The sequence below is a fragment of the Camellia sinensis genome, chromosome 11 (genome assembly GCF_055761805.1).
Source record: "Camellia sinensis isolate YWXY chromosome 11, ASM5576180v1, whole genome shotgun sequence".
In the NCBI taxonomy this organism is placed as follows: Eukaryota; Viridiplantae; Streptophyta; class Magnoliopsida; order Ericales; family Theaceae; genus Camellia; species Camellia sinensis.
In genome coordinates, this window is record NC_138971.1 from 32,771,773 (window position 1) to 32,798,219 (window position 26,447).

Here is a 26,447-nt window from a genome sequence, read left to right on the forward strand (position 1 = left end):
AAACAGGTCTCAGATGGTAAAAATATCGTAAAATTAACAAATAATTAAATAAGTTACCAACGTAAGAAATGACTTATCAAAACATTCTTAGGCTATGTATGGTTTGATTTTTAGAAAAAAAATTTAAAAATTAAAAATTAATTTGGTTAAGAAATAAAAAATAAAAAAAAATTATTTTTTAAACGAAATTATTTTTTAAAAGTTTTTTTTTTTATTTCTTAACCAAATTTATTTTTAATTTTTAAAAGAAATTTCTAAAAATCAAACCATACATAGCCTAAGAATCTTTTGATAAGTCATTTCTTATGTTGGTAACTTATTTAATTATTTGTTAATTTTACGACATTTTTACCATCTGAAGCCTGTTTGGTAACGTTTATGTTTTCAGTTTATATTTACAAAAATTTTATAAACTGGTTTTTGTTTATTTATTTTTTTTTTTTTTAGAAAAACATAAACTACAAACACGTTTGGTAATTGACAAAATGTTTAAAAAAATTAAAAATATAAAAAAGAGTGAGAAATAGCAAGTGGTGGCAAGTGGCGGCAAAAGACAGAGGTGGAAAGTGGTGACGGTGGGTGGTGGGTAGCGGGTGGTGGCGAGTGGGTGGTGGTGGTTTGTGGGTGGGTGACGGTGGCAGGTGGTTGCAAATGGGTGGTAGTAGCGGAAGACGGTGGTAGAAAATGGTGGCGGTGGTGGCTAGTGTTGGGTGGTAAAAAAAAAAAAAAAAACTCAAAACTCAAAACGGAAACACACCTTTTGAGTTTACATTTTTTGGCCAAATTTATATACTGAGACCACTATTTTATAAATCAAAAATTTACCAAACAAGTTTTTATTGAGTTTTTTAAATTTTTGTAAATATAAACAGAAAACTGAAAATGTAAGTTTTACCAAACGGCACCTAACCATTTTGTTTTCAATTTTCAATTTATATTCACAAAAATTTTAAAAACTGTCATAAAAACTAGTTTGATAATTTTTTTGGTTTATAAATAATTGTCTTAGTTTGTAAATTTGAGAAAAAAACGTAAATTCAAAAAATGAGTTTACGTTGGTTTTTAAACAAAAATTTAAAAATTTTACAAAGAAATTTTTTTTCAATTAATTTTTTCCAATGAATTTTTTTTTCAATGAATTTTTTTTCCAACTAATACTAACCGAGGGGGCAATTGGTAATATTACTTTAAACCTTAGGAAGAGGATTGTAATTTCTAAAATGTGAGGGGTGTCAATGTAATTTACCCAATGAGGGTAAAATTGGTATTTAAAAAAATTAAAAGGGCTGAGGGGGAAATCTGTAATGAAACTTTAAACCTCAGGGGGAGATGTAATTTTCAAAATGTGAGGGCAGAACTGTAATAAACATAAACCTCAGGGGGTGTCAGCGTAATTTACCCAAAAAATAAATATAATCACACTTAATTAAAAATATATATATAATCACACTTAGAAAGTGTGATTAAAAAACATATATATAATAATATTTAATTAAAAAGTGACATAAAAAATAAATATTATCACACTTAATGATTAAAATATTAATTTAATTTTTTTTATCACATTTCTAATAAAAGTGAGATACTTTCATTTATCAAAGTGTGATCTTTAAATGTTTTTGTAATAGTGAGTTTTTTTTTTTTTTTTTTAATTCGAAGAGAAGTCTGAAAGTTTAGGGATGAGCGAGACAAAGAAAGGGGGTGGGAGAGGGAGCGAAGGTAATTATGGATTAAGTTTTTGCGACGAGTTTAAGGACCATCATTAATGAGCAAAATAAAATCTTTTGCGACGGATTAACAAAAGGCATTGCAAAGAAAAAAAAACAAAAAAGATAGGTAATGCACCGTTGCGTATAATATTACTTTTTGTCACAGCCTTAGATTTTTGGTCTCTAATAATGGTATTTAGTTGATGCCTTTTTTGCGATAGTCAAATGCCGTCGCAAAAAAATTAATTTCGCGACGATTTTTTTTGCCATCACAAAATCATGCTTTTTGCGACGATTTTCAAACCGTTGCAAAATGTTCTGTGTCTAAAGCCTCCGTTTCTAGTAGTGAGTTGTCTCTATCATTCATGGGTAGAATAGAGGCGCAGATTTGGGAATTGTATATTTTATATAAAAATCAAATTGAAATATTTTATACAATCACACCTATTTAGGGAGTGTGATTAAATATACATATATATATATATATAATTACACTTATTTAAAAAGTGTGATTAAAAAGTAGTAATGTATATATAATCACACTTTAATTAAAATGTGTGATTAAAATATATATATATATAATCACACTTATTTAAAAAGTGTGATTAAAAAGTAGTAGTGTATATATAATCACACTTTAATTAGAAGGTATGATTAAAAAATATATAAATAATCACATTTTAATTAGAATGTGCGATTAAAAAATATATATATAATCACACTTGTTTAAAAAGTGTGATTAAAAAGTAGTAGTGTATATATAATCACACTTTAATTAAAATGTGTGATTAAAAAAATTATATATAATCACACTTAATTGAAAAGTGACATAAAAAATAAATATTATCACACTCAATCAAATTAAGTGTGATTAAAATATTAATCTAATTTTTTTTATCACACTTTCAATAAAAGTGAGATCTTTTTTTTTGTCAAAGTGTGATCTTTAACTCTTTTTGTAACAGTGTATGGCCATCCCCAACTCTTATTTGACAATTATCTGAGTAAAACCTCAGTAGGATATTACTCTAGTTTGCAATGGACATAATGCCAACTACCCACATCCAATATATATTTGCTACAAATAATTCTTCTCCATAGTGCATCTTTTTGTACACCAAACCTCAACCACCATTTAATCAAGAAGCATGTGTTAATCAACGAGCATAGTGCATTTTTCTCTTTCATTCTCCTTATCTCCAAACCCCCTTGTTCCATACTTTTGACAACTTAGGAGAGAGAGATTCTAAGAGAGAAAGGTGACGGAGTGTGCCATGCATTCTAATCACGTTATCACACATTTTCTTTGGTTCTTGGTTGTTTTCCAAGAGCTTATTGACTCATAAGAAGTATATTCAGACTAGAGAATCAAATCAAGGAAATCGATTACAATATAGCCATAGGAATAAACAACCAAATTTCATTAAACTAAGGGGGAAAAATCCATGAATCCTCACCTTGTTGCCTACACTTGCATCCACCTGTTCAATTGCAGATGCGCCTGTGTTCAGGCTAAAATCAATTCAATGTGTTCTCCCACATGCTAACCAGGTAGTGGATTGGCTCATATAAACCAATCATTCTTGAAGTGGAAAATTGAGTTGATGAAGAGTTCATACCTTAATTCACTGATAAAAAGGCAAACATAGTCTAATTCAGCTAAAGCATTATACAAATGATGTAATTCAGCTGAAAACATCATAAACTTAGCCGAAAAAAGGCCTTCGAGGGCCGAAAATTAAGAGCAGCCCCCGAAGCACTGCAGGGATGGCACGGAAAGCTTCCTTGTGTCAAATAGGACTTTTGGGGATAGACGGGACATAATTAGCACGTGTACATTGGGAGTTGGCGTGAAAAACGCCATAAACTTAGCCGAAAAAAAGCCTTCGAGGGCCGAAAATTGAGAGCAGCCCTCGAAGCACTGCGAGGATGGCATGGGTAGCTTTCCCGTGTCAAATAGGACCTGTGGGGACAGATGGGACGTAATTAGCACGTGTACGTTGGGAGTTGGCGTGAAAAACGTTATAAACTTAGCCGAAAAAAGGCCTTCGAGGGACGAAAATTGAGAGCAGCCCCCGAAGCACTAAGGGGACGGCATGGGTAGCTTCCTTGTGTCAAATAGGACTTTTAGGGATAGACGAGACATATTTAGCATGTGTACGTTGGGAGTTGGCGTGAAAAACGCCCTAAACTTAGCCGAAAAAAGGCCTTCGAGGGCCAAAAATTGAGAGCAGCCCCCCCAAGCACTGCGGGGATGGCATGGATAGCTTCCCCGTGTCAAATAGGACCTATGGGGACAGATGGGACGTAATTAGCACGTGTACGTCGGGAGTTGGCGTGAAAAACGTCATAAACATAGCCGAAAAAAAGGCCTTCAAAGGCCGAAAATTGAGAGCAGCCCGCGAACCACTGCGGGGATGGCACGGGTAGCTTCCTCGTGTCAAATAAGACTTGTGGGGACAGACGGGACGTAATTAGCACGTGTACGTTGGGAGTTGGCGTGAAAAACGCCATAAACTTAGCCGAAAAAAGGCCTTCAAGGGCCGAAAATTGAGAGTAGCCCCCGAAGCACTGCGCAGATGGCACGGGTACCTTCCTCATGACAAATAGGACCTATGGGGGATAGACGGAACGTAATTAGCACGTGTACATTGGGAGTTGGCGTGAAAAACGTCATAAACTTAGCTAAAAAAAGGCCGTTGAGGGCCGAAAATTGAGAGCAGCCCGCAAACCACTGCGGGGATGGCACGGGTAGCTTCCTCCTGTGAAATAGGATGTGTGGGGACAGATGGACCGTAATTAGCACGTGTATGTTGGGAGTTGGCGTGAAAAACGCCATAAACTCAGCCGAAAAAAGGCCTTCGAGGGCCGAAAATTGAGAGTAGCCCCCGAAGCACTACGCGGATGGAACGGGTACCTTCCTCATGTCAAATAGGACCTGTGGGGATAGACGGGACGTAATTAGCACGTGTACGTTGGGAGTTGGCATGAAAAACGTCATAAACTTAGCCGAAAAAAGGCCTTTGAGGGCCGAAAATTGAGAGCAGCCTGCGAACCACTGTGGGGATGGCACGGGTAGCATCCTCATGTCAAATAGGACTTGTGGGGACAGACGGGACGTAATTAGCATGTGTACGTTGGGAGATGGCGTGAAAAACGCCATAAACTTAGCCGAAAAAAGGCCTTCGCGGGCCGAAAATTGAGAGCAGCCCCCGAAGCACTACGGGGATGGTACGGGTAGCTTCCTCATGTCAAATAGGACCTGTGGGGACAGACGAGACGTAATTAGCACGTGTACGTTGGGAGTTGGCGTGAAAAATGTCATAAACTTAGCCGAAAAAAGGCCTTCGAGGATCGAAAATTGAAAGCAGGCCGCGAAGCACTGCCGGGATGGCACGGGTAGCTTCCTCGTGTCAAATAGGACTTGTGGGGACAGACGGGACGTAATTAGCACATGTACGTTGGGAGTTGGCGTGAAAAACGCCATAAACTTAGCCGAAAAAAGGCCTTCGAGGGTCGAAAATTGAAAGCAGCCCGCGAAGCACTGCGAGGATGGCACGGGTAGCTTCCTTGTGTCAAATAGGACTTGTGGGGACAGACGGGACATAATTAGCACGTGTACGTTGGGAGTTGGCGTGAAAAACGCCATAAACTTAGCCGAAAAAAGGCCTTCGAGGGCCGAAAATTGAGAGCAACCCCCGAAGCACTGCGGGGATGGCACGGGTAGCTTCCTTGTGTCAAATAGGACCTGTGGGAACAGATGGGACGTAATTAGCACGAGTACGTTGGGAGTTGGCATGAAAAACGCCATAAACTTGGCCGAAAAAAGGCCTTCGAGGGCCGAAAATTGAGAGCAGCCCCTGAACCAATGTATTGATGGCACAGGTAGCTTCCTCGTGCTAAATATGACCTATGGGGACAGACTGGATGTAATTAGCACGTGTACGTTGTGAGTTGGCGTGAAAAATGTATAAAGCTTATACAAATATATCAAAGCTTATATATTAAAGCTTAGCAATATATATATGTTCTATAAGCATCTCTATATATGTACAGTTATGAATAAAATATATATATGTTGACACATTAGACTAAACTTGAGTTGGGGTTGACTTGGAAATTTCTTTGCACTTTAAATTCAAGTTAACATGTAAAGAAACTATATTGAAATTCCTAAATTCAAACTATATTTACATACAATTTCAATTACAATTGACATCCTTGCAATTTGTGTTTTGTAGATGGCTATAACTTTTTGTTTACAATGGAACTAATGGGTGTAATTTTTGTTGTGTATATGGCTTTTGGCATTGACATGTGGATCTTCTAATTTTTTGCAAGGAAGATAATTCACACTTACGCAAAGTTGGGAAGTTTTTTGTCGTCCTATACTTTTTGTGTGGACTGTGGATGCATCGAACATATAATTTTTGGTGGGGTACAAAGTATTTTTGGGGCTTGTATTAATTGCTCCGGTGGTATAGCATCAATGAACCGTGGAATTTGGATGCATCGTACATATAATTTATGGTGGGGTACATAGTATTTTTGCAGCTTGTATTAATGGCTCTAGTATTAATTAATATAGATTACCTTTTGTCGTGGTACATATTACTATAGTAATTTGTACCTTGTCAAATGGTCATTACAATGCATAGTATAGTAAAAATGTTGTGCATAGAGGACATTATTTTGGTAACATATTTGGAATGTATGACGTTATTATTTGTAATTGGAATATATGTAGTTGGTTCGTACATAAGTTTACATTATTATTTGTAGTTGGAATATATATAGCAGGTGTTCATTTTTGTTTCATGGTTCTAAGTGAAACATGCATTACGAAATAGGTGATAATATATATAGGTTGTATAGGTATTACAGGTTGCGGTGGATACATACAGGTTTGGATGAAATTTAGTAAAATGAAACAAACAAAACAATAATATAAAATGATGCTTTTGGTGACAAATTAATTGGTAGCTAAAAAGAAATAAATCTTTTGGGGACTAAATATTTAGTAGCCAAAAAGAATCAAAAAACACTTATGGCGACTAAATGTGTAGTAGCTAAAACTCAAACGACTTTTGGCGACTAATAATTTAGTAGCCAAAACAACTGGAAAACAGTTATGGCGACTAAATGTGTAGTAGCTAAAACTCAAAAGACTTTTGGCGACTAAATATTTAGCAGCCAAAACAACTCGAAAACAGTTATGGCGACTAACTGTTTAGTAGCTAAAATCCAACATATTTTTGGCGACTAACGTTTTAGTCGCCAAAACATAATAAAAGAATCATGGCTGACTAAACATGTAGTAGCTGAAGTTGCACTATTGGTGACTAATAATGTCGTCGCCGTAGATATTTTAATTTTTGGCAACAAAAACTTTAGTAGCTAAATATTTGAGTTAAAGGAATTAATGAACCGTTTGGGCAACTAACATGTTAGTCGCTAATGTCACTTATCAGCGACTACGACTCTTTCCGTCGCTAATACCTGTTATTTTTGCCTACTAACACGTTAGTCGGCATTTTGTACTACTTATGGCGACTAAATGTATTTTAGTCACTAATTCCTTCGGCGACTATGTATCCTCGACAAAGCCAGCGACCAAATTATTTAGTCGGCAAAGTGTTTCGGCGACTAAAATCCATACTTTTAGCGACTAATTTTTTAGTCGCCAAAAGTGTATTTTCTTGTAGTGTTATGATATGATATGACAAGCAATGATCTGTTTTCTGAAATACTATGTTCTGTAGCAATGAATGATTGTCCATATATTGAAATGTATTCGTGGCATCCTTAGCACAAGGCCCTTACCCGGGGTTAACAATACCGTGGTCTATGAGCACAAGGCCCTTGCCCAGGGGTAATAATACCGTGGTCTCATAGCCCTTGCCCGGGGGTAATAATACCGTGGTTTCAAGGCCCTTGCCCAGGGATAATAATACCGTGGTTCAAGCAAGTTACAAGTTTCCGGTACCGGAGGTTTCTTTATGGAACTGACAAGTATGACCTTTAATGCTCTGTATATGATCTGTTAGTGCTAATGGGTGTACGACGTATGACCTTATGCAAAATCTGAATATGAATATGACTATGAACATGTATATGAATCTGTTTCTGCTTTGAAATCTGAATATACACAAGAATTTGTTTCTGATAAGAATCTGTTTCTGATATAAATTATGATTTCTGACTCTGTGATGGACATCATTCATTTAACCCCTTTACTCTGTTATTATTCACTTGGCTCCAACTCACTATAATTATTTATGTATGTAGGTGACTAGGCGCGTGATCAGGCCCAGAATTGAAGGCCTAAGTCTTGTTTTTGTCGAGCCACCCATCGTGCCTCTTAGGGAGGTTCCCATGTATAGAAGTCAAGTTTTGTGGACCATGTCAAGAGTTACTTTTGTGTTTCATGATAAGAATGTTTATGTTTTGCCTTGTTTTGTTTATTTGAATTTTGGGCTAGGTCCCTTTTGGTGATGCTTGCATGGTATGGCAAGACTCATATGGACATGACATCATATGTGTATATTTTATCAAGTTTTTCCTTTCTGTCCCGTGTACGTCAGCACAGCTCAATGGACTATGTATATTTTGTATATTTGCTTCCGCAGCCCCTAATTATATGTTATTCCGCTAAGAGGCTTTTGGTAATCCAAAGATTACTGGCCGATTACGACGCTAAACCTATAGGGCCAGGTTTGGTTTGTGACATCAATTCCACAATTAATACAGAATAATAAATAATTAAAATCCAAATCACCTTTGATTAATTAAATGTAAAATATTACACGTGACGGGGTCGTCAGATGAGACACTAATGTTTTGCAGCAGACAAGAGTCGACCCCAGGAGACAGTGGTGTCGACCTTATTTTTCAGAATGCAACCCAGAAGAAAACAACAAGTGAAGGGTCGACCATAAGAACTTGAGGTGTCGACCCTATATTTTAGTATATAACCTAGGACAAAGTAACGATGGAAGGGTTGACCCCCCCAAGACTGGTGTCGACCCCAGAGGTCAATAACAAGGTAAGTGTCGACACCACCAAGACTAGTGTTGACCCTAAATTTCAGTAGCTACACCAAGAGTACAGCAACAAGGTGGTGTCAACACCACCAAGGTTGGTGTCAACCCCAAGAGCAAAACAAAACAAAGAAAAGAAGGCAGTGTCGACACCACCAAGGATGTTGTCGACTCTCAAGCCATAATTCAACAAGAGAAAAAGAAAGGACGACCTCTACAGATGTGGTTTTTTGGATTCGAAAGCAATAAATGAGTCGGGTCTAAGCCCGGATCACCAAATTGACGTCTTAAAATAGGATTTTGGTACTAGATTTATGCTTTAAAGGGAAATACCAAGTTAGAAAGGATAATGGGTGTTGTAGAATGAGATGGTGGAATTTAAAAGGGAATAAAATAGAAATATTTCAGAATAGAATGGACAAGGAAAGTACTTGGGACTTTGAAGATGATGATAACACTATATGGAACTCGATGGCTAATTCTATGAGGAGAATATGTTCTTGGTGAGTTGAAAGAAAATGGACCCAACTCTAGGAAAACTTGGTGGTGGAAGGAAGAGGTTCAAGTGGTGGTTAAGGCGAAAAAAGAGTACTTTAAAGAGTGGTAGAAGGATAGAACTAAGAAAAACCTTAAGAGTTATAGATTGGCTAATAAAGAGGTCAAGAAAGTAATGAGAGAGGCTAAGTTGAAATCTTATGATGACCTATACACTAGACTAGATAGTAAGGAGGGAGAGAAGAGGGTATACAAACTTGCTAAGATTAGGGAGAGGAAAACAAGAGATTTTAATCAAGTTAAGTACATCAAGAGTGAGGATTCTAAGATATTGGTGAAAGATGATGAGATTAAGGAGAGGTGGAAGGACTACTTTGAGAAACTGTTAAACGAGGAACATCGAGGTACGTTAATAGGGGAGAAAATTGCTAGCAATCAGGAAAACCAAGACTATAGGTTCTTTCGCAGGATTAGGAGCTTTGAAGTGGAGATTGCACTTAAGAAGATGAAATTGAGTAAGGCTGCAGGACCCGATGATATCCCTATTAAAGCTTGGAAGTGTTTGGGTAAGAAGGGGATTGCTTGGTTGATTAGGTTGTTTAGTAAGATTTTGTTGACTAGGAACATGCCAAATGAGTGGATGAAGAATATTTTAGTGCCAATCTATAAGAATAAAGGAGATGTCCAGAATTGCAACAACTATAGAGGAATCAAGATAATGTGTCATACAATGAAAGTGTGGGAGAGGGTGATGGAACATCGATTGCAAGATATAATAGAGGTGTCAGAGAATTAGTTTAGGTTTATGCCTGGTAAGTCAACAATGAAAGCGATCTATCTTTTGAGGAGGCTAATAGAAAAGTATAGAAAAAAGAAAAGAGACATTCATATCGTGTTTATCAATCTTGAGAAAGCATATGATAGAGTACCTCAGAATATAATCTAGTGAGTGTCGGAGAAGAAAAGGGTAACAAAAGGTTACATTGATGTAATTAGGGATACGTATGAAGAAGCGGTGACCACTATTAGATCGTCTGCTGGAGTGACAAATGAATTTTCAATTACTATAGAGTTGCACCAAGGATCTACCTTAAGTCCTTATCATTTTACTTTAGTTATGGATGAGTTGACGAGAAATATTCACGATAATGTGCCATCGTGTATGCTTTTTGCAGATATATCGTGTTAGTGGATGAGACTAGAGAAGGAGTTAACACAAAGTTGGAGATTTGGAGAAAAACACTTGAATCTAAAGGATTTCAGATAAGCAGAACTAAGACAGAATACATGGAGTATAAATTTAGTAATAGTAACAATGAAAGCAAAGGAGAAGTGAAGATTGAGAGCCAACAACTACCTAAAAGTAAATATTTTCGTTATTTAGGGTCAATTATCACAACGACAAGGGAGATTGATGCAGGCGTAGTCCATAGAATTAAGGAGGGATGGATTAAGTGAAAAAGTGCGTCTGGGGTACTGTGCGATAGACATGCACCCACTAGACTAAAAGGAAAGTTCTATAGAACGGCTATTAGACCAGCGATGTTGTATGGGACGGAGTGTTGGACAACCAAGAAACAACATGTAGATAAGATGAGTGTTGCTGAGATGATGATGTTAAGGTGGATGTGTGGCAAGACTAGAGAAGACAAAATTAGGAATGAGTAGATTCAGGACTGAGCAGCAGTAGCACTGATAGAAGAAGTTGAGAGAGAATAAATTTAGATGGTTTGGTCATATTCAATGGAAACCAACAAAGATAGTAGTGAAGAAATGAAAAATAATTAAAAACATTTTTTAATTAGTGAAAAAAATAAAAAAATTCAATATGAGAAAATTCTAGTTTTCTATGCCAAATAAATAATTTGAAACGAAATGAATATTATACGGATTGCACCAAAAACTTAGAAGCTCTATTATAGGCATTGGTTATTAATTTAGGAATTGTGATATTTTCTATTGCATATTTATAATTGAGAGGTTCTATTATATTAGTTTAATGGTGAGTGTTAATGATCTTTTTTAATTTAAAATAGTTATAAATTTATTTTTTTTTTTTTTTAGCCATTAAATGTGTAATGAAATTTTTTCATGAAATGGATAGTGTACGGGAAAGAAATAATTCTCCTCGTATAATCCTGTTGACTAAGTCTACGCTCCTCCGTACGACGTCGCTTTGTCACCTGAAAACACAAACGTGAGCTAGCCGGCGGGTGTGTGCCAAAAACCTCTCCGATGCCTAAGTTAGCAAACTTGACAAATAGACAAAGCTCAATGTATTCAGAAAGCAAAATTGTGTGTTACGTCCTCCAAGGTGATGTTTGTGAGCTTTTATAAGTTTCGAGTGGCACAATCCTAGTAGGACTTCTACTTCTCCATGCAGAGTCCTCCTAGGATTCATACTCCTAAAGGATAATGCTTATCCTTTTACACCGCCCACTGCTTAAACCAAGTGGGATGGTTTTTACCATAGCCGAACTACCATTTGACCGAAGTACCCACGGCTATGTATAGCCGCAGAATAAGCCGAACTAGTTCTTCCTTTCACTTCTCTTACGTCGGCTTCTCATGCACAACACATGGCATGGTTGGACCGAACTAACAAATCGCGACCGGCATAACTCCAAGACCGGTCTAACTCAAAGGTACCGCTAGACCGATCTATTCAGAATACATCATGACCGGACTAACTCGGAGACCGGCCTAGCTCCAAGTTGCCCGGACCGAAGTAGCTTTACAATTCTTGGGCCGAAGTAACTTTTCGGCCTTTTTACCCAGTCCTTCGCACTGTGGGCCATAAAGTCCTTCTCATAGCTCGGCCCAATTTTCACAAAAATTATCCTCTCAGATAGGATCAAAATACATTTAGCATGTTGATGTGATGTAAACAAAAATTATATTTAGTATGTTGATGTGTTGTAAACAAAAATTATATAAAATAAAAAAATTGACATTGATAGTGCTTAAAAAAAAAAAAAAATGTGTGAACACTCCCGGTGCATTGCAACAAAAAAGTCATTCATATGGCCCAGTCAAAGGTAGGCGCATGTTACAGGTTGGTGCCTTAAACAAATTTATTGGAATAGTTTAAATTCTCTTTTGCCCATCTAAAAAAAAATTTAAATTCTCTTTTAGAAAAATTAAAAAAATAAATAAATTAATATTTAAACTTTATAACAAAATAAATTTTAAGTTTTTAAAATTTTTATATGTTTTTAATCTAAATCATAGTAAAACTATCAGAATAATATATTTTAGCCATCAAATTTAATAAAAATATATATTTTAGATATTTTCTATACACTTATATTGAATTTAATGAGTGAAATATATTTTTTTCAACGATTTTACTTAATAAAAATAAGTATATATATATATATATATATATATTTGTAATTTCCTAATTCTCTTTCTCTACATGATATAGTTTAAAAATTTATGAAAATAATAAAAATTTATACCAACACCCAATAAATAGTCGGTGAATTGAGAACTTAAATTTGATTACATTATTGATCTTTATAATTACATTTATTTATGAGTATTGCTATTCGAAATCAAAAATTAGACTTAATTTTTAAATTTAGTAATGTGGTAATCAATTAAAATATTAAAAGTATCACTCTCTTTCATGTATTATCTAATTATTAACTAATTATATTCTTTACACATTATTGAATCTTGAAAACGAGTAACTAATGTGTCTCTATATCGTTGTCCTTTATTTATTTAAAGCACAAAGACTAGAAGGTGGTGATTCACTTTTATATAAGTAAAGCTCTTTGCTTTTGTTTTAGAGGATATATCATTTTGCTCCACAACTTTTCACGTGTTTTTTAATTTGACTCTCAAATTTCGATTAATGTTAATTTTACACTCAAACTTTCAAAATTTTGATCAATTTAGCCCATGCTGTCACATTCTGTTTATCATTGGATAAAATGTGTTGACGTGGCACCAAAATTCATTTAGAATTTTATTTTACGCCCCAAACTATACCTTAAGAATCAATTTGCCGTCCAAATATAAAAAAATTAAATCTAAATATTTAATAAATTTTTATCTCAATAATGAAAAAATTAAATTTTAAATAATATATACTTTGCAAAAAACTAAAAAATAAAAATCCTCATTTAGAATTATTTTGAGACTACGACGCATGGGTACTTCGACAAACATGTCGTACTTGTACCGAGTACTGACCGAATTTTGAAATTTTTTCCCACTCAATTTTAAAATTACTATTAGTCGATCAATTCTATTAAAATTAATTTGGATAATAAACTAGTTACAATTGCGCTTGCACACACACATAGAGTAGCCAAGAAATTTTTGGCTCAATAAGTTTTTTCAGGATTGGCTCGAGATAATTTGAGACCTATGAAGCACAGGTATGGATATGAGTATTAGTATTGGTACGATACAGGTATGTCGATATAGTAAAATCCAAAAAGAAGTAGGGTACGAGTATAGCTTAATATGTTTGTAAAAAAATATTTGTTTTTAATTTGGAATAATACAAAACTTGATTAAATGGTTTAATTTGTTAAATCTAACATACAATTGCCATTTAATGCCAAAAGTACAGGTATAAAATAAACCAAAATTAAATATCATTATATTTACAAACCATAACCTAATTTTAAAACCATACTAAATACAAAACTAAAAATGAAAAAGAAATCTAGTAAAATGTATTTTATCTTTGTAGTAGAAGAAAATATTGTTTCGATTGAGGTACGGCACGAATTGGATATATACTAGATATGTTTGGGTACGCTAAAAATTAAGAAGAAAAAATTTGAGTATGTGTTTTGTGTACCTGGTACTTATGCAGAAATATCACACATCGGTAAGTATTTGGTATGCGTATGACATGTCTGTCGTTTTATCTATACTTCATAGTCTCAAGATAATTCTAAATGAGCATTTTTATATTTTTTATTATTATTTTTACAAAGTATATATTATTTAAAATTTAAGTTTTTCATTATTGAGATAAAAAATTATTTATTAAATATTTAAATTTAATTTTCTTTTAATATATTTGAGGGGCAAATTGATTTTTAAGGTATAATTTTGAGGGTAAAATAAAATTTTAAATAAATTTTGGTGTCGAATCAATACATTCTCCATGTAATTATAGACAGAATGTGATGTAGGGATCAAATTAATTAAAACTTCAAAAATTTAAATATAAAATTAATATTAATCAAAATCTGATAATTAAATTAAAAAAAATACGTAAAAATTTAAGAGGCAAGAGATTTCCTCTTTGTTTTATCTTCACCTTTACTTTTGGCATTGCAATTCTGCTTTCAATGTTTCCTTTTGGATCCCAACTCAAGAGCCACTTGCTCCTTATTTACTCTGAAAGATCTTTCTTTACTGTTTTTTTTCCTGCAAAACACCCACAAAGTCTTTTCTGATTGAACTCCGTCTTCAGAACACAAAACTTGAGAGAGATAGCAGAGCACCGAAATCGGGCTATGGAAAGAGAGAGAAAAAGAGAAAGAGAAAGAGAAAGTGAGAAAAGAAGAAAGATAGAGAGATGGAAAGAGAGAGAGATAGCAGAGCACCGAAATCGGGATATGGAACCAGTACAGTGTTCGATGATCGAAACACTGTATTGGATTGGTTTGACAAAGGAAGAAAGAGAGAGAGAGAGAAAAAAAAAAGAAAGATAGAGATACGGAAAGAGAGAGAGAGATTCGAGAGGGACATGGGTGAAAATTATTCTGCCCTGGAGAAACTGAATCATCTAATGATCAGTAAGGCGTGCAATTTGCCCGCAGATCAGATTGATCATATCGACTCTTTTTACAATCGGCTAAGATTCCTAGCAACCATTCTCAAGGATTTGGAAGAGAAGCAGCAGCAGCAGCAGCAGCATGAGCTGAACTATGAACCCAAAAACCTGCCGATGCAAATTTATCTTGTGATCTGCAAGACGAGACAACTCATCCGTTCTTTTGATGTTGACGTTCCAGGGCAGAGGGACAGCAACGACAACGGTGACAGTTTTTTTGATATTTTAATTGGCATAAATATCATGGAAGAGATTAAGACGATCGAGGCAAAAGTGGTGCAGTTTTATGACCAGATAAATCAGATCCAACTCCTACAAGATTGTAAGTCTTTCAATGATGGAGTCCATTCGTCAGTGTCAATGTCAATGGAGAACAGAACCATGGTAGATGAAGAAATTACAGTGGGCTTTGATGATGAGGTGTTGACTATAAAACAGCTACTTGCTGGAGGGAAGAAGCAGCTACAAATGATATCAATTGTTGGGATGCCTGGACTCGGTAAGACAACTTTAGCCACAAAGCTGTACAATGATCCTTACATCACACACTACTTTCATATTCGTGCATGGACCTATGCTTCTCAATCACCCAGAAAAACAGATATGTTGTTGGACATTTTACGTTCTGTTAATGTCGTCTTTACCAATGAAATTAAAAACATGACCAATGAGAAGCTAGGCGAAAAGTTGTACAAGCAATTAAAAGGCAAGAGATATCTCATTGTCATTGATGATTTATGGGATATTGGTGCCTGGGTCGATCTTAAAATGTATTTCCCCAATGACGACAATGGAAGTAGAGTAATGTTCACTAGTCGGCTCAAAGAGTTGTCTATGCATGCCTCACCTGATTGCCATCCTCATTGTCTGCGTTTTCTTACTGAAGAAGAGAGTTGGGAGTTATTACAACGGAAGGTGTTTCATAATGAAAGTTGCCCTCCAGAACTGATTAAAATTGGGAAGCAAATAATGAAAAAATGTGAAGGGCTTCCACTTGCAATTGTTATAATAGCAGGACTTCTTGCAAAGAACATCAAGACACAAGAGTCATGGATACAAGTTGCCCAAAGTGTAAGCTCATACATTGTTAGTGATCCAAACCAGTACTTGGACACACTAGCACTAAGTTACAATCACTTGCCTGGCCACTTGAAACCATGCTTTCTCTATTTAGGAGCATTTCCAGAAGACCAAGAAATCCCGGTGCAGAAGGTAATTTGTTTGTGGGTAGCCGAGGGGTTTATACAAAAAATTGGGCAGAGAAGCTTGGAGGAAGTAGCAGAGGATTACTTAATGGATCTAATTCAGAGAAGTCTGGTAATTGTTGCTCAAAAAAGGTTTGATGGTCGAATTAAAGCATGTCGTATGCATGATTTGTTGCGTGATTTATGCTTGAAGAAAGCTAGGGAAATTAATTTCCTACAGTGGACTCACAATTATAAAGACGTTTCTCCTTCTTCTTCAAGTAATTACGAAACAACTAACCAACCCCGCTTGTGCATCCTTTCTTACTTCATACTAAGCTTTGATCATATTCTCTTACAGGCTTATTCCCCAACAGTTGTTCAATCATTATTGTGCTTCAAAAATGAGTTTGAGAAAAGAATTAGTTTCAACGACAATCCGTTTGGTGATATGTGCTCGTTTATTTGTTGGACCTTCAAACTTCTTAGAGTGTTCGAAATATGCTATAACAATGCCTTCTTTCCAAGAGAATTAACACAACTTGTTAATTTGAGGTATTTGGCAATTAATTTGAAATATCCCTGTGAATTACCACCATCAATATCCAATCTCTCAAACCTAGAAACACTCATTATTATTTCTCCACCATGGAGTGCGGTTATTCTGCCATGTAATGTTTGGAATATTACAAAATTGAGGCATCTTTATGCTAAAGGGCGAGCAAAATATTTATGTTCTGAAGAAGCAGTAACAGATCACAACCATCCCTCTATATTAGAAAACCTACAAACCATCGCAAACTTAAAACCCTGTGGACATGTTCAAAATTTATTGGCAAGAACTCCTTTTCTTAAAAAGCTGGGAATTTCTGGACATCTGTTGTCAGATTCAGGGAATTTGATGTCTCTTAATCTAGAATTTTTAAGACACCTTGAGACTTTGAAGCTAACGGGTGGGTTCTCGTACCCAACTAATTTCCGAGAGGTCAAGTTTCCTACAAATGTTAAAAGGCTAACCTTGAAATCTACAAACATAAAGTGCGAGGATATATCAATCCTTGGGATGTTGTTACCCAACCTTGAGCTTCTGAAATTAGAATATTTTGCTGGTTGGGGACGGCAATGGGCAACAACTGATGGTGGTTTTCCTCGACTCAAATTCTTGAAACTGAAGGACCACAGTGTTGAGCAATGGATCACCTGCTCTAGTCACTTTCCAAGCCTTCAACACTTGTTGTTGGACAGGTGTACATCTCTCAAGGAAATACCATCTAGTTTGGGGGATATACTCACTTTGCAGCTGATTGAGGTAAACGTTTGTCATTTCTCTGTTGAGGAATCTGTCGAGAAAATTAAGGAAGAGCAAGAGAGCATTGGAAATAATTGGTTGAAAGTGCTGATTAGGAAACAACCGTGGGCATTTGAGTCAGTGTAATGATACAACTTCTAAAGGTATGTTCTTTTTTATATTTATGTTTAATTTTTTCTTTTCTCATTTTAGATTTGACCCTACATAAAATAAAAGTAATCTCCCTTTGTGTATATATAAACTAACCTAAAACTCATGCTATGCACGGTCTTAAACAAATAATTAAAATTTTATCTTAAAAATTAAAGTAATAATTTTAAAATTTAAAGGAAAAAATAGTAAAAATTATGTGAATGAGTTGTTTTCATTTAAATTGCACTAAAGTCGTGTTTTAATTGTGTTGTTATTAATATTTTATTTTAAGTATTAACTAATATATATATGTCATTACGTGGATTAGTAACATTTTAGAGCAAAAACATTGAATGAATTCTAAAATTTACATTTAGCATACAAGATAAATAATATATACTTTTATATTAGATTTTCTCAAATGACATAACAAATGAAATTTTTAATTTACAATTACATAATAAAATTCATTTAAAATTTGCTAAAATCAAAAATAAATTGGAGAATGAAATAAATTTTTTTTTTAAATTGTAAAAAGAATAAGCATTAACCCCTTTTCCCAAGCCATCCAAAATGAAGTCATCTCTAACCCGCATCAAGGTCCACCTCTAATCATTTCACTCCTCTGGTTAACCACTTTCAACTCGTGTTTTTAGTTCTCTTCCTAGACACAATTTTTTGTTCCCCTTCCCCCAATTACCCTTACAATTTTCAATTCTACAATCAACCTCTAACCGAACTTTGTTAGAATCTATACCGGTTATATTCTATAATTTTTATCCTCATTAACTAAACTAACCCCTTATAAATAATCTCATCGAAAGGATTATCTTTCATGTGATCATAAAAACATGGAATGGTTAGACATGTGGTGCAAGGTTAAAATTAGGTCAACTATTAAGAATATGAGGAAAAATATCAAATCAATTAGAAAATGGCTAAAAAAAATGTCATTTTCATTGGGGTCAAGTATGTCTTGTGTTTGATGCAAGTCTTTTATGTGTCAAACTTTCATCCAAACGATACAAATATATAGTGCAAAATTTTTTATTTTGCCTCACTGATACGCAATTCTCTTAAAATATAAACCTAAGGTCAGACATAAGTTTAGTTATTCACAAACTAAAAATTACAACATTTGTACCAACTTATCTTAACCCAATTCCATTTAATACTTTGTATTTGTCCTATCCAACACTATAAACCAACATCTTTTACATTTTAGTTTGAAAATTAATAAATTTAAATATTCTAGCTATAATTAATTATATATATAAGAGAAATCAATCTATATATAATTAAAAATATAAATCTATAAATATTGTCTAAACGTATAGAGAATTTTTTTTTTTTTTTTTTTTTTTGATATAAATCATTTTGTTAGCCAATGTCTGTATCATGGATAAAAATAGATAAAAATTCTAATTTGACTTTAATATCTTTGAATTGAACTACTTAGACCTGTCTTAGACTTGTTGAACCATTGAACTTATAGTTAGTATTAGAGCATCTCCAATGCACTAGGCATATAATACTTGTTAGTTAAAATGCCTAGTGTGATTAACTTTTTTCAATTCCAACGCACTAGGCATATGATTAGGCATTTTGGCTGAACTCATATTCACTAGTTACATGTAACTAGCCTTCAACGCTAGGCAAAATGTATTCAATCATTAGGATCATTTCCCTCCATCTTTGTTGTTGACGTGGCATTTTATAAATTAATAGTATTTGGATTAATAGCTAAAATAAAGAGCATGGTTGGAGTAAAAACATAAAACAGTTGATAGGCAAAATAAAATATATACTTTATAGTAATATTTAGATAGGTAAAATGCCTACTACCGTTGGAGATGCTCTTAGAAAATTACGTGTATTTAGAATTTACCTAAATGGTAATTTTGTAATCTACTTAAAAATTTATGAATTTTGTATTTTCAATTAATTGTTCATAAATAAAAATTTTATTTGAAAAATAAGTGAAAACAATAACTATTATAAGCTGGGTAAATTGCACTCACCTCCATTGAGGTTTTCTAACAATTACATTGGCCTCTCCTATTTTTTCTAGAAATTACACTGACCACCCTTGAGGTTTATTTTTGATTTGCAGATTCCCCCTTTCTGTTAGTTGACTGTTAGTTTGACTAACTTTTTTTTTTTTGGTACCAAAGTCAATGATTAGTTGTTAGATTATCACATAGGGGGGTTTTAGTTTGATTTTGTATAACGTTTGAAATGATTTTATGTAAATTAAAAATAAAATAAATCAATTAATTATTTTTTAGGCAAACAAATTAATATGAATTATTGAAGCCAAATGAAAAATACAAGAACTTGTATGTATGTAATGCAATAAATTTTATATATATATATATAGCCAAACAATGTGAGTATTTAAAAATATTATTTAATACTATTCAAATAAATACAAGTGGTGTCTCAATTTTATTTTTATTAATTTAGATAGTAAGATTCATGTCAAAAAAGAGGGGGGGGGGAGGGGGGGGGAAGAAGAAGATAGTAAGACACATCAATTTTATCTTGTTTTTTTTTTAAGACAACTAAACTGTATGATATCAAGTATTGATTAAAAACTACCAAATAACTTCTCTTATATTTATATAATTAATTTTTTAATTTGTTTCATTATCACTTTTGTCGTAACAATTGGTTATTCTAAAATACACACCATTTTATATGTAATATATACAAGTTATAACATTTGTGGTGTTGATTACCACAAATATTATAACTAAATTTTTTTTAGTTATAACTATAAAAAAAAAAAATGACTCATTACCAAACACCACATAAGGTATAACCAAAATAATAATCGCACACTTAATGTTTATTAACAAAAATATCTCTAATGTTAAAATTACTAAACTAACCCTCCCATTAACGCCGTTAATCACAGGGAAAGTCAGCGTAATTTTAGAAAAAGAAGGGGAGGTTAGTGTAATTGTCAAGAACCTCAAGGGAGGTGATTGTAATATGTCCTTATAAGTTATATATTTTATTTACCTATATTTAAGATAATTGCATAAAAAAATTGATATTAATTTTTTTTAATAATATTTATGCTACATTTGGATAATGATTATAGGGAAAACAAAATTAAGTTAATTAAACAAGAATGGTTATTTTTGTATTATTATCTAATTCATTTTTTTTTCATATTCTTAACCTAAACAGAACAAAATATAGTTTCCTTCACTCCATTTTTATTTTTTATTTTCATTTTTTAATTTAACTAAGCATATAGCATTTTATGTTTTTTCATATTTCATTTTCATTTTTAATTTTTGTAAAAAATTTTGGAATATGTGATATATATGTATTGAGTAAAATATTCATGTGGTCTAATAAGTATAGAAAAGTAATTCAAAAAATAAAGTGTATGGAGTATGGGTGTGCTAAAATTTTACCACAACCAATATATGATCTTCCTTCTAGAATTCTGGGAACACAGTTGTAGAACACGCAGCCTATGTTGATCCACGTCTGCACGATTAGAAGAATAACTAACTCGGTTGCTCGTCAACCGAGAAGGCACTCCGATGATAAATTTAGTAAATTAATATCTCAAGATATTTCGACAAATTAACGGTAACTCAAATTAACACACAAACTCGCGTACCTCTCACACATGGGGGTGCCTATATAAAGGTGTCCTCCTCCTAGAAGTAGTGATCAAGTCAAACACTTATTCCTTTTAGGAATAATACTAGATGATTCATCTCTCCTAGTTGGGTTATGGTTAACCTCTCAAAAGACTCCTAAATACACCCAACCTAGGAGTCATTTATTCACTAGGATTTTTGTCTTTCACCAAATACCTCAGCCTAGACATGGATCATTTTCATAACTCGGCCAATCACATTCCGCCATGTAGAACTTCAGGCCAAGGTCATGCCACATGGACATGTAAAAAATTATGTCCCCGAACCTAGCTCCTAGATACTATCACCTCAGGAACCATAACCACAACTAAGGCTACTGAAGATAGAGCTGCAACGACAACACACCTATAAAACTATCATAAGGATATAGGATAGCAGTACACAATCCTCTCCTCTATAACAAACTTAGTTAGAATCTATAACTAATCTAGAGATACTTTGTTTTGTTTCCATGTATACATTGATCAAAGACTTCTGTGTAGTTGAGTTCATAATGAAATAATAGAAAATATCTTTTTGCTCTCTCGCTCTCTCTCTCTCTCTCTATTTTCTTCATGGTATCAGAGTGAATTAAAGCAAGAGGAACATTGAAATTAGTATTAGTTAATACAAAAGGATGTTTGTGACTCTTTGAGATACAACATTGACTACAAAAAGAAGAGTCTTTATGAGAAAAGGAAAAACCACAAATTTTAGCTATATGATGAAAAACATCTGAAGAAGAAGGATGCCCTAATCTCTTATGCCAAGTAGCAGCTGGAGAACTAATACTAGAAAAAACCTTTGAATAGTGATCAAAATGAGAGGGAAGGAAACTGATAGAGGCCATTCTGATGATGACCTCTACATAGAACTTGGTTGTTGTGTTTGTCCTAAATAACAAATGATTTATCAACAAATGTAATGGTGCAAGCATTATCAAATGTGAGTTGATGAACATAAAGCAAAATAGATGAAATTTGTGGAACATGCCACACATTATTAAGTTTGAATTTGATGGAGGGAGTAGATAATCTTGTTGTTTCTTTTCCTAGTCATGTTTCTATTTCTCCTAATCCTAGTCCTTCTCTTGCTAATGATCATGTCCTGTCTCCTCTCCTAATTCTTCTTCTGTTTCTTTTTCTTTCTCTCCACCTGGTATCAGTCTTACTATTCCTATTTTACCTCCTCCTTTGCCTCTTAATTCTCATGCAATGATATAACTAGAGCTAAAGACGTTGCTCCTACCTCTTCTTTGTGTCTAACAGCTTCTTTACTTACCAAAATGCAATTGCAATTTGAATTGCACTGTTTTGGTTCTACCTATATTCCTTTTATTCATAATAAGTATGTTTTGATACATGTTAAAAAACATATGAGAAAAAAACAAAAGTTTGTGTTTTTAAGATGCTATCGAAATGTACCATAGGGTCATCATTTGACCAGTGACCCGAACAGGTCCATATTCTTGGGTAGGTTGGCAAAGCCCGAAAAGGGCTTGGCTTGGGACTAGGTCTAGGTCTAGGTGTTGAAGACTGACTAGTTAGGCCCTTGAGAGGTTTTCAATCAGCCCACTGGCTCGACCCACAAGCAAAAAATAGGGAAAGAGAAATGCCTCGCAGCTCGATTGATTGAGGCTCGAGTAGCCCGAAGTGTTCTCTCTCCTCTCCTCTCCTCTCTATCTCTATCTCTATCTCTGTTCTCCTCTCCTCTCTAAGTGTTCTCTCTCCTCTCCTCTCCTCTATATCTCTGTTCTGTTCTCCTCTCCTCTTCTCTATCTCTACTTTGCTCTCTGTCCTCTCCTCTTTAAGGGTTTGCAAGAGAGGAAGAGGTAGAGAGAGAGAGAGAGAGAGGAGGGTCACGAGCGACGTTGATGGTGGCGCTGGTGGGTGGAGGGGTTTGCAATGGTGATGGCTGTGAAATCATATCCACACCTCCTCTGCAATAGTGCTATATAAAAGAAGATGATTCACACTCCCCTCCTTTCTTGCAGATGCAACACCAATCCAACAAGAATACTCCCATCCTCAAATTATAGGACTTCAGAATGGACTAAAAGCCGCTGTTTAAGCAAAGAATGCAACTTTATCGAGCACCCTGTAAAGGAGAGATCTTGACCTCAATCCCCTTTTATCTTTATTCCTACCTTCCATAAACTACTAAGTTGATTCTATTAGAACTTGTAGAACACATTTGAATAAGTTTCACTCAATAGTAATAAGCCAAAAATTAGATGGAGTCCTACTTTTCTATCAAGAATTGTTTAAGAGAGATTATGTCTATCCAACACTAGTAGGTTTGAGTTTCCAAAAACTGGCCAGAAGGGAGTGCAACAAAAAGGTAAACAAACATGCTTAGATTAAGTAATGCAAGCATTTTCCACTAATATCCTAATGTTACTTGACAAAATACAAGGAACAGTTTATCTCCACTAAGTTTTGCATTTCACAAGGGTAGCTCAAAACCCATTTTTGGGTATGATTTCACAGCCATGTCATTCTATAATATTCATTGTGACGGTGGATGGAGGGGTTTGAGTGGATTGGATAGAACTGTGTGTGGGTTGAGTGGGTTTGTGGGTGGGAATGAGACTATTTTGAGAAAATGTTGGTGATTTGGTGAGGAATATGAGCTTGGAAGGTGTTAACAATGGTGGATTCACTGTTGGGTCTGTGAGTAGAGGGAATTTAACGGTTTATGGGTTGGCTCAGTGTTGGGAATTCGCTGTTGGGTCTGTGAGTAGATCTGTCTCCTTCTCTTTTTCTTCTCTCTCTGTGTGTTGTTTTTTTTGTTTTGTTCATCAATGGATTCTCTCTCTCTCTCTCTCTCTCTCAAACCTCCCATGCTTCAGAAATGTAAGGCCTTGTTCTTCACCATCATCTTTCTCTCTCTCTCTCTCTCTTTGTTCTCCCTCCCTCTTCTCTCTTCCTCTCGCCTCTCTGTTTTAGAGAGAAAAGAGAGAAGAATGGAAAAAAAAGGGCCCAAAACGACGTCGTTTGGCACATCAAGCTATTCAAGCCAGCACATTTTCGAGCTACGTAGCAGAGTTGATAGGGAAAATGTTTTTTTTTTTTAAAGATTGTTAAGGTTAGGCACCTCACTAACTTGTCTTGGCTTGGGCCTAAAATTTTTGGCTCTAGCATGGCATGGCCCACTGGAAAAAAAACCTATTGAGCTGAGCCACAAAAGAGCTTGGGCACCATTTTCACGACTTGAGCCAGCCTTGCCTGAGTGTACACACAATGCAAAATTGTTAGGTCATGACCTACCATCTTCAAAACTAATCAGTAAGTTTCCTCTTATATATATATACTGATTTGAGTATATCAAGTGAGCATAGGGCTGGGATAACTGTACTCAAACGAAGTTGATGTTTAAACAACTTACTGAATCTCTTCTTCTAATGCATCTGCTAAAATATAATATTAAAAAAAAATGAGTAGTACCTATTTATCAATTTTGTGTTGGCTATTTGTATTAAGAACAATACCTTTTTTTTTCTTGTATAATTTAGTAAAATTTCAAAATTATTTCCATTTTTTGGAAACAAAAATGAGACACTAAACAAGTTTTTGTTTCCTGCTTTCAAAATATTTGCAAAACATAAATATTACCAAATAGGAGTTTAAGAGCTCAACCCTGAGAAAAACCGAGAGAGTGGGAGGGGATGTTGATCCTTGGCTTGTTACCCAATCTTCGTTGAGAAGTGTTGATTTGATAAGTATTGAATATTTACTACTCGACCGTAGATCCAACTATGAATACATAGTTCTCTGTATATTGGTTGTATTTTTTCTAATCATTGCACGACCGCAATGACTATGGATGTATTCCTACTTTTGGGATGAACCACTTTCAATCTTGTGTTCTTGTGTGTACGTATAATTTATAATTCCTATTTTGTTCCTTTCTATTTTTGTGTCTCACTCATCCTGATTAGGTATTCCGCACGGGCAACAACTTGCCAAAGATCTTGATCTAACTAGTGGAAAACTATGGACTAACTTGTGAGCTACTGCATTGAAACATCTTATAATGTTATGTCTATTGTGATGTTTCTATCTTTTTTTTCATGTTCTTTTTCTTTTTCTTTTCTGAACTTTTTTTTTTCTTTTTCTTTTAAGATTTCACATAGGAAGATTAATGAGGAATGCAACTTCACAGTGAATTTTAATTTTCTCAAGTGGAATTTCATTGTTTTTTTTTTTGGTAGTTACTTGTATATTCTTTGGCTGAAAATGTAAAACCAGTTTGATAACATGTTTCAGGATGAAGATTGTCTTGCTATGGCTTCCCTCCCTTGTTCTGAATCAAACAGAAATGGTGTTTTCAAAGGTGCTATCAGAGAAAATGTACCAATTAGAGATTTGTTTGATTGTGCTAGAAATTGCTAGTTAAGTGTGCTAGTTATGTAATACAACTGTTTGTGAGTGCTTGTCTGTAATATATAACTACTGAATTCACCAAAAAACATATAACTACTGTTTGTGAGGAAATTGTTAGAGTATTTTTTTGTCTTGTTTACTGTCAAAATATAAAAATGGAGTAGAGTTTGTGACTCTAAATTTACCTGGTTTAAGCAAATTTAGGTGTTTGGTATGGCCGGCCAGCCACTTCAACAGGAAGGAACAGAGCATTTGAGTTAACAATCTATTTTTTATTTTTCATATAGGTTGCATGCATGATACATCACTTATTCACCATGCATTAATAGTTTTGAGGGGTGGAGATATATATAAAGAAAAAATGTACAATTTTTTTGTATAGAGTGATGTGGCATATTGTGGTCTCTCGATTTAAAAACAGAATTTTCATCATTGTGATCTTGATTTACAAATGAATAATGTTATACAACTTGGATTACATTGATCTTAAAAACTACTGAACACATATTAGGTGTTTTATATTCATTCAACAAGGGATATACAAATTGTGACGGCCATTCCAGATATCAATGAGGTTAATTGGAGTATGGTACTTTTTATTGCTACGCTGTTACCATTGTTCATTTCTGCCAGCACTTTGGCAACTTCAATGTACACGAACCCACCTGCCGTGAATCCTGGAAACAAAAACAAAAATAAAAAGAACAAAAACATATTGG

The 26,447-nt window shown here is 34.4% G+C and overlaps 1 protein-coding gene and 1 long non-coding RNA gene across 9 annotated transcripts in view; one reads left to right on the forward strand and one right to left on the reverse strand.

Annotated features, from left to right (window-relative positions):
* Window positions 1–26,447, reverse strand: part of LOC145801898 (uncharacterized) — a 598,157-nt gene that overhangs the window by 444,836 nt on the left and 126,874 nt on the right. The window lies entirely within an intron of this gene.
* Window positions 17,483–26,447, forward strand: part of LOC145801900 (uncharacterized) — a 117,016-nt gene continuing 108,051 nt past the window's right edge. Inside the window, exon 1 of the long non-coding RNA XR_014343722.1 lies at window positions 17,483–17,689. This is a non-coding gene — a long non-coding RNA (uncharacterized LOC145801900). The remainder of the gene's footprint in view (window positions 17,690–26,447) is intronic.